Below are 10,359 nucleotides of genomic sequence, written 5' to 3'. Positions count from 1 at the left end.
AATCTTTTGATCTTTCGGTATATATGTTTCTTTTTTTCAAGGCAAATTATACATAAGCACACACACACACATACATACATATATATATGTGTGTGTATATATATATATATATATATATACATACACACTCTTGCATATAATATAAATTATATATCTCCTTAGTAATTTCACTTGGGTAAATTTATAGCAGTAGAATAGATTTTGTTCATAGAGTATAAATTGTTATAATCATGTTGTATTCATATTTCACTCTGATAAAACTTTTTCAATTTAGCTACCTAACATTGGTCTAAAAAGAACCCATTTCTGTACCAAAAACCTCAATAGATATGAAAATTGAAATAAAAATATTTTACATTTTTGAAAGGTGAAAATAATGCAATGTTTTTTTTTACTTTTTGAATACTAATGAAGCTGAATCTTAATTTGTGCATATTGACCCCTGGAATTCTTCTTGGTGAATTACCTACTCCTAACAAAATAAGAATTCTTGGAGTTCCCTTGTAGATCCAGCATCATCACTGCAGGGGCTCAGGTTGCTGCTGTGGTGCAGGTTCAACCCCTGGTCCGGGAACTTCCATATGCTGTGGGTATGACCCAAAAAAAAAAAAAAAAAAAGAAAAAGAAAGAATTATTCTTAATTTTTCTGCCAAAATTGCATATCCATCTTCTCCATAGAAATAAATTATACCACTAAGCTTTTGCTGAAGTCAAAGGTTAAAATCACATAAGCCATTCTTGAGTTCTCTCTTTCTCACTCTGCACCAAATCTTTCAGCCAGTTCTATTCATTTAATCTCCACAATATATCTGGAGGAGGTCATTTCCTAGGGCCATGTCGAGAGCTGCTAACCTTCCATCTGGTGTCTGTGTTTCCTAGGGACCCGCTGCATAGTTGAGCACTTTGAGGGGTTGGCCTGGAACAATGTCAGCTTGGAGAAATGGGCTGCCATTTTGCAATGTGTCCTCCTGTAGGGGAACCTTACTGAATATTCCCCACAAAGCATAGTGCATGCCCAGAGTGTTACAGTCCTCCCACTTACCCAAATACACTTCCCAGGGAGCAGCCAGCACGACCTTTCAAAGATATCGGTTTGATTATGTTGCTACACAGCTTGTATCCCCCAACAGCTGTGTAGCAATGAGAAAAATTCTAACCTGTTTTAATTAATTATATTTATTTTGAAACTGTCTCAAACTTACAAAAAAAAAATTGTAAGAACAGTACAAAGGACTTTCTTTCCCATTAGGTATTTCAGAAAGAATTGTCAACCTGCTGTCCATCATCCCAAATGTGATAAGATGTGATAGTGTGTATTTCCTATAAACAAGGACCTTCACCTATGTAATCAAAAGACTGAAAGTAAGAAATAAAAAATTGACGCATTTCTACAATATCATCCTCAGACGCCATTCAGGTTGTGCCATTTTCTTTCTTTGCATTTTTATAGCAAAATGATCCAGATTAAAATCACACCTTAAAATTACTTATGTCTTTCCTCAATCTTTCCTCCACTTCATGACCTTGAAGGGTTTGAAGATTACAAGCCAGCTGTTTTCTAGAATGTCCTTTCGTTTTGGTTTATCTAATGTTTTTATAGGATGACTCAGGTTACAATCTTTGAAGGAAATGTCACAGAAGTGACAGTGTGTTCTTTTCATTGCATCCTATCAAGTTTTATTTGTCTCATCCCTGTGTATATTAACTTTGATTCCTTGATTAAAGTAGCATCTGCCAGGCTTCTCTGTAAAGATACATGTCTTGTGTAACCAACATGGTATTTGGGAGTGAGGACATTTCTATCACCTCTTTCTTGCTCTCAATTGTTGCTACCATGTTAGCTAGAAACTAGACATCAGTTTCATCTGCTCCTTTTTCCTACTTTTTGCCATCCAGTCATCACATAGATACAGCAAGAAGAACAATTTCATTTCATGGAGATAAAAGTCCCCTTTTCAACATTATTAGAAGGAGTGAATTAGAGCCAGCAGGGCACTGATTAAATATTGGAGCCTGAATCTGAGTGGACAGGGCTGGGCTAGGGAGCCATTAGCATAGAGATCATAATAAAAGGAAAAGAATGAATGAAATCGCTTGGGGGAAAACATTTGGGATAAGGAGAGTGGTGGGAGAAACAATCTTTAGAAACACTTACACAGGTGAGATTGTCAGAGGACAGGAAATGCAAGAGCAAATAAAGAAATTTTAACTGAAAAGGTGGAGTTCCCTCAGGGCTCAGCAGGCTAAGGATCTGGAGTTGTCACTCTTGTGGCACTGATTTCATCCCTAAACCAGGAATTTCTGCGTGTCATGGGCATGGCCAGGAAAAAAAAAAAAAAAAGAGAGACACAGAATGCAGCAAGAGTGAGAAGGTGGTAGAAGAAACAGCCTTTCAGAGCCTTATCAACAACAGATGTATTTGTGAAGCATCTAGAGGTGACCTAGCCAGTCTTAGGAAGGAGCAAAATTAGAGACTTGAAACATTTGCCTGTTTTCCTGGAGAAATACAAATTTATATGTCTTGCTTGGATAAAAAGGAAAACTAACACACAGCAGATACTCAATATGCATCAGTTACCTTCTTAGCTTTCTTAAAATGATCTTATTTAATAAACTCTCATGAGAAAAAAAATAGAAGTAGGTGTTACTATCCTCCAACTTAGACTTCAAGCAACAATCAGTTGGAAAAAGGCTTATTCAGGCTGGAATCCAGGTCTATCTGAACCTCCAGTCTACATGAGACCATGTATTCCAAAGAGAGATTAAAATAAGTTCAGATGTATATGTACATGATAAAACTGATAGTAGATCAGAGGAACATATTTCTGTTGCTTTCTCTTCAGGTATTAATACTGCAAGTGAAAATTCAATTTTTATGAGTTATAATTGTTTTGTAAGATTATGAAGGACAAAATTTTGCTATATCTTATCAATGTTGAAAATTGAAATGTAGTCCACATCAATGATTATTGGAAGCAGACACTGAAGAAGAATGTATAATGCAGAAATATTGCAGTTAGTCAGCATGTATTCAGTAGATGCCTAAATTGTTCCAAGTATCGTTTTGGTGCTGAGAATATAACACTGAGCAACACATACAAATTCCCTGGTCTCACAGAGCTTCCTTTACAGAATGGGATGATAGATAGCAGACAACCAAACACAGCATGCTAAGAGATCATGATCCCTCTGGAAAAATGAAGCAGGATAAAGGGCCAAAGACTGACCGTGTGGGCAGAAGAGGAGAGAGTGGCACTCTGATCTAGAGAGGTTGTAGTAATCGTCTCTATTAGGACAACTGAGCAGGGACCTGAAGTCTGTGGCCAACCACGTGATTAACCGGGCAGAAGTGGACAGGAAGAATAAAAGTTCTTTGCTCTTTGAGTACCAGCCTGAAGACTGTTCAAAGATGGGCTGTTAGGAGACTGGGGAAAGGTTGAGTAGGAATTACTATAATGATGACAAAACATGCATAAATGACATTCCATAGCAAATGGCCTGTTTTGAACCAATCAGCCCATTTTCTTTTGGTATTGTTTCATTCTATTTAATTTCACCAGCAAGTGCACATTAGGGCAGATGTTCAAACTCTGTGAAGATCACGTGCTTAGATGGGAAGAGATCCATTAGCTCATGACCTCCATCCCTCTGGCAGAGCAAAGCAGAGGTTAAAAGGATCCTTAGTAATTATCTACAATTTCAATAAGCTCAATCCTTATAATTAATCATTCGCAACCTCCCACTGTGGTATATCTAAGTATTATAATTTCCATTTTCTACATATAGAACTGGAGTCAGCTGAAGATTCCTGAGGAAGTTATTCTCAAGCCCAGTTTAAATTTTAGGCTCACTAACTTTGTGATATGTTATTAGAATGGAAAATCCCAAACCATTACTTGGAATAGATGTGAAACCCACATAGTTTATTAAGCACAAAGGCACTTAACTGCTTTCAAGTCAGAGGAGGAGAGTTACAACCACAGACCACCCCCTTCCCTTGAGATTTTCTATTCAACCAGAGCTATGCAGGGGTTTAAGACAGAAAGGTCAACCTCATCACATCAAGAATTCTGCAGTGGCATTTCTACAAAGAATGTCATTTTGAACACAAAGTCAACGAGGTGTCTCTGTCAGGATTACATTATTTGAATCAAGGAGAAGTATTTTAAAATGTCATGCTCTTATCATATAAATTTCAGAAACCATTTTAAACAACATAAAAAAGAGTGTTAGCCAGAAGCACTAAAATAAAAGTCTTGTAACACAAAAGAAATAAGGAAATAAAACACTGGTGGGATATTGTAGGAGAGCACCCATAGTGTTAAGAATATGAGCGAGCTTTGGAGTTAAACAGATGTGGGTCTAACTCCAGCTTTGTAACCTTTGGCGAGTTTCTCAATGTTTCTAAGCCTCAGAACTCTTATCTTGAAAATATGCAAAATAATAATACTTATTTCACCGGGTTGCTCTGGGTGTTAGAGAGGACAGTACCTGTAACTTGTTGACCACAACTTCTGGCATAGAGTAGGCAGTTGATAAACAGTAGCTAGTGGAAAATATTTAAATGATTACACTATTTTGTACATATAAGCAATAATATGTATTAGACTCTATTTCAACCCTCTTTTAGAATTCTCAGATCTATGAAAGTCTGACATCTAAATCTTTAAATTGGTCAATAAAGTCATTCAAGGTTTTTTTTTTTTTTTTTTTTTGGTCTTTTTGCTATTTCTTGGGCCGCTCCCGCGGCATATGGAGGTTCCCAGGCTAGGGGTCCAATCGGAGCTGTAGCCACCGGCCTACACCAGAGCCACAGCAACGCGGGATCCGAGCCGCGTCTGCAACCTACACCACAGCTCACGGCAACGCCAGATCCTCAACCCACTGAGCAAGGGCAGGGATCGAACCCGCAACCTCATGGTTCCTAGTCGGATTCGTTTCCACTGCGCCACGATGGCAACTCCATTCAAGGTATTTTTATGGTAACATACAAGGTCAGTTTTATATACAAAGTATTTTTAGTAAAACTTTTATGAGGAATTCTTCATTTCAAAAGAGGTCAATTATATCTGTACAATGTTGAATTATTTGTTCCTTCTAACATTTGACCATAAAGTATGCCTTTAAGAAATGTCATGAAATAGTAAATGATTTTCACATTTTAAGTTATTTTTTTCTATCTGTCATTGCATTTCACTGGGATAAGAAAAAAGATATTCTGTTTGGTGAGAACATTGATAGACCATAGAGATATGTTATTTATATCAAGGACATTTTAATTCAAAATGGTTTCCTAAAAATCATATACTCCTCAAATAAAGACAATTCTACATTTCATGCCAAAATAATGAATTAAAGTAAAAAAAAAAAAGTGAACTTACCTAATCAGAGGAATAGATAAGAATTTCAGGATGAAAATGGAGTTTTCTTTCTTGCAAAAATTAAAAGTCATGAGAAACACTTACCTATTTTTATCTATTTATCTGGTTATTTATTACTTCCAGAAATTAAAAATAATAAAGCAAATGTATTTCTCCCTTCTGGATTATACACATAACCTTGATACTAATTCAAAAATATAAAAGCTAAACTCCTCCAGAGGGATCAAGAGACTGGTATTCACTCCATGCACGGTTGCATATGCTCTGAAACATAAGTAGGAAACCTTCCTGGTTTTATTCTGCTTGGGTCTCTGTGGGCTGGTGGGTGCTAATTTAGGTTAAATGATTGTCAGCTCCATTCCAAACTCCATCACTCACCATCTCTTTTCACTTGTTTTCCCTCACTTTATCTACAGATGATTTCATGTGCAAAAAGAAAAAATGTACTTTAAAATGAGTCACCCTGAAGCCATGGTAGCAGGGGAACTGATTCCAGTGTATTAGATGAGGAGTTTGCCACATAAAAAAACTCTATCTTGAGTTTGAGAGTCATCCTTGCCTTTTGTTTTTTAGTTTAGCCGTGATCATCATACAGAAACTTGCCCCCAAAGGCTGTAATTATCACTACCTATGATAACAAGTTCATTTCCTGAATTAATTCTCAATAGAGAATGAGAGCTGCAATTTAAGGCAAACCACAATTAGCAAAATAAATTGCAATGTTATTATTTCCGTTTAACAGATTAAAAACTCAGAGAGATACAGAGATATCAAATTGTTACACAACTAACAGCTTGCCAGCACAAGTCCAGTGTCCCACTCGCTGCCTTTTCAAAATCTTCTGAGGTTATATTGATATTTTGGGAGCCATTTAGAAAGACCGCATCCTCCCTTTGAAGTAGGAATTTAATTACTATGGCCCACAAAAAATGACATTTTTAGAAATGTAAAATTAGATGTAAATCCTTACTAATATGTATATACAAAGTGTTCCTTTACTTATATAACAAAGTGAAAACAATCCTTATGTTTTAATAAGTGATACCGACGTTCTTCTGGGCAAAAATTTTCTAAAAAAATATAAACAAACACATAGTCCTTTAAGACACAGTTGAGGTAGAAAGCCAGGCTTTGTGTCAGTGTGATGGCTTTAAAAAAGAAAGTCAAACTATTGCTCATGAGATAAAGAGCAGGAATTGCTTTTAAACTTTCAAAGAGAAGTCACATGAAAACATAAAAGTGAAAGTTGAGCGATTCAGAGACAATCCAGGGGAGGATAGGACCCTGGTCATTACATAGAAAAATTCTCAAGAAAATCTCCTTTGTGGGGTCCACAAAGAAAATTTTAAATCTCTGCTATGTGATTTTATTGGGCTCAACAATAGGAACTCTGTGATACTTAATTGAAATATATTTAAGAGTTCAGATAAATTCTTCCTTACTCGCAAATGCTTTGTGTGAAGTGATCTTGGAAGTGCTGATAGAAAAGAGGCTGAGTTTTTTCACCTGTATTTTCATGGGCAAACTTATTATCACATGCAAGCAAAAGGAACCAATAAAATATGACTTTTAAAAAATTTAATTGACAAAAATATTCCAGGGAGAGCTTAGACATCCATGGGGTTCAGGGTATCAATGAGAAGTGATTCACCAAAAGGTGATTTGATCTTTAGACAAAATCCCACGGAGAGGTGCATGGATGCAGAGGCTACGCTGCCTTGAACTCTGTCCATTTTTTTGCTTTGCTTCTATTTTCATGGGGACTTTGTCCTTATAAAATCAAGATAATAACTTCAATTCATGCACCATGTGTATACTCCACATGGGAAGAGGAAAAGCTAAGAGTTATGGGTCATCTGAATCATATACTTTTGGAGCAAAAACAATCTATTTGCAGAATTCCCACTCGGCAGACTTTTATTTACATCTCACTGTCTGGCTGGGAAGTGAACACTTAACTGAGCACCTCACTACTCTGAATAGTAAAGAAAGGGTCAAACACACCCAAGGCTGAGGAATTCTAAAAGCTGCTGGGATATTAGTCCTTTCTTTAAAAAACAAAAGAAAACAAAACAATTCTTTGAGTCGAAAGGTTCAGAGAACTGAGCATTTGTCTTTCTCTTCTCAATTTTAACAACCCTCTAAATGCTCCCCCTCTTCCTACCATAGAATTAATTAATGCAAATGGTAGTTTCCTGGAATAGACTCATTAGGTAAATCCCAAATGGAGCTCAGGCTGCCAGTTAAGAATAAAAAGAGAAGTAGGCTTGTGTACAGCTCCTGCATTAATTAGAACCCATCTGGTTTCCTGAAAGGGCTCCAAAACCTCCACAAGCCAAAAGGATGTGTTTTATCTGCTGTGACAATAGCAACACCTAAGGCTCCATGTCATCTGGTTTGATAATTGCTACAGCAGCCCAACTGCAGGATCCATTTCCTGCAGGCCTCCCCAGCTTCTCCACCTCCCTCATGTCCCAAGAAATCAATAAATTCTGTAAGAGAATGACTACAGAGACCTAGCACATCTTATCATTTGGTTAAAGGGACAATGTTTTCCTCTTGGAGACTTTGTTAGTATTGAATAAATTATGGTCTTGGAAAATGAAGTCTGCTTGGCAGATGCGTTGGGCCCTGTCCTGCTTCTTCCTGACATGGCTCACCTCCTGGGATGTGTGGACATGACGACTGTAGGATTGGATTGTGCCCTAGGATCTGCCAGGAGGCCTCAGGGAGGCCCCTTGGCCTCCTTGGTCCTCAGGGTCCAGTCTATGGAGCCAGTGGTTGGCCCTGAGTGACTCTGGTTCCCTTTAGCTTGCACATCTTTCCCTCCCCCTCTGTAAGCTTGGCTATCTAGTCTTCAATACACCTTTTAAAAAGCTCACATGCATGCCAAATAGATTATTTGGTACAGTTCCCTTTTAATAGAAGGCAAACAGGAGTTCCCATGGTTGCTCAGCAGTTAAAGAACCTGACTAGTACCATGAGGACACAGGTTCGATCCCTGGCTTCACTCAGTAGGTTAAGAATATGGTGCTGCTGTGAGCTGTAGTCATAGATGTGGCTTGAATCCAATGTTGCTGTGGCTGTGGTGTAGTCCGGCAGCTTCAACTCTGTAGTCTCTGCGGCATATGGAGACTCCCTAGCTTGGGAGTCTCCATATGCCACAGGTGTGGCCCTAAAAAGACAAAAAAAAAAAAAAAAGAAGGCAAACGGTTGCTTCCCCTTCACTTTCAATCACTGTCATTTGCAAACAAGACTGAGATGGTAGTGAACTGTCACCACCAAGCCACTAACAATTACTGGGAATGAAGAACAGAATCTGGGTAATAAGTATTAGAGCACTCAGGAAAGAAAAACAGTTGGCCAGGGCAGTAAGATCTCAAGAAAGATTTAGTGACCAGCAGAGTGGTGAGGAGCACCAAGAAAGAGAAATTCAGAGTGCCCCTGCTGTTGGGAGAGAATCAGGTCTTATAGGCAGGGGGTCATGTGCTGAGTGGTATAGGTCAGGGATGGCGGTTGAGGTCATGGTATAAAATTTAACTTTCTCCTTGGGACTGTCTTCATCCTTGGGAAGTCAGCCACTCCATGGGCTTGGTTGTTTCACCTGTGGAGGTCTGATAAGGTAGAGACTGCACGTCTGGTCTGGGTGAGTCAATGAGTCGTGTACATATTCTTTTCTAGGCCTTCATTTTAGTTTCCATCTAAGATTCCTCCTTGTTTTTAATAGGAAAAGGGGCAAAGGTCTCTTCTGTAGCTTCTTCCTGCTTTATAGGGCCATAAATTTAGGGCATGGATTTGGTTTTTTCTTCAGAGGTAGGGTTTTTAATATCTATTCTATGTTGCACTCTATCTAGGAATGCCCTGTAAGATGGAAGAAAGGTTAGTAGCTTGCAATGATCAGGGTTGAAAGTGTTGCCTGGGTTGATGTTTAAACATGGTATTGAATTAAGAATTTTCCATCCTTGGCAAAAAGATGAGCTAGTGGATGACACCCAGTTTCCCCATAATGCTATGGACTTGGGTGATAGTCTTAAGGCTCCAGGCTCTACATGTACCTGATAAGTTGGGGGCCATAAATCTATAGTGAAGTTACAGTATTCAGGGTCCATATTTCCAAGGGGTCTTTCTCCCATGAGTCCATCTCATCATTTCCTTTTGATGCAAAGGGGAGCCTGGGCTATCAAGGGGATGGATAAATACCTCAGGTGTCCTGACATAGGGAGGATAGAGGACAGAAGAGAAGCAACCTGTGTCTGAAATGAGACTCTATGTGAAACTGACAGTACCAATGGCCTGAACCTAGCCAGAACACAGATTGGGACTCGAACCAGGCCTAAACCCAGATTGGAACTTGAACTCATGGGCCAGGACTCGAACCCAGCCTAAACCCAGATTGGGACATCAACCCATGGTTTTAAATTAGAATCACTTGCCCTGTGTCTGGACTCACTGAAGTTCAGGTTCCTCATGTCTCTGCGCAGAAGGAATTCAGCCAGAGACAAAGTGATAGGGGAGAAATAGATTTATTAAGATAGGATGCTTGTGAGACATGCATGTGGGCAGGCACGGAAGCTCTGCCCCGAGGATCTGGTGGGCTACAGTTTTAACATCCAAGGGGAGTCAGGGTTGGAAAAGCCCTCCTCTTCCTTTCTGGGAGTAGTAGCTCCTCCTTAGTACCCACTAAGGTGTGTATTCAAATCTGAAGAAGGGTGGTCCTCAAACTCTTGCCCTTGGTCTGAATATGAATGCAGATCTAATCCCAGCCCCTGCCCAATAACCTGAGGCAATTCTCAAGGCTCCACTGATGAAGCAAGCCTGCCTTGTGCTGATAGTTTTCTTGAGCAATTTATTTATTAACTTACAGTGATCTCCCAATGTCCCTTAAGTTTCCCTCTTTAAATATGGTCCTTTATCAGGACTTCTACAACTACCTGTGCCTACTCCATCCCTATCATATGCAAGTTAGATCTGCCAAAAT

Source organism: Sus scrofa, chromosome 1 (genome assembly GCF_054392235.1).
Source record: "Sus scrofa isolate SSC_HxYL_T2T_F1_AM1 chromosome 1, Sscrofa_HxYL_maternal_Yorkshire_Landrace_v2.0, whole genome shotgun sequence".
NCBI lineage: Eukaryota > Metazoa > Chordata > Mammalia > Artiodactyla > Suidae > Sus > Sus scrofa.
The sequence above is the reverse complement of the archived record's forward strand: the minus strand, read 5'-3'. Positions refer to the sequence as shown.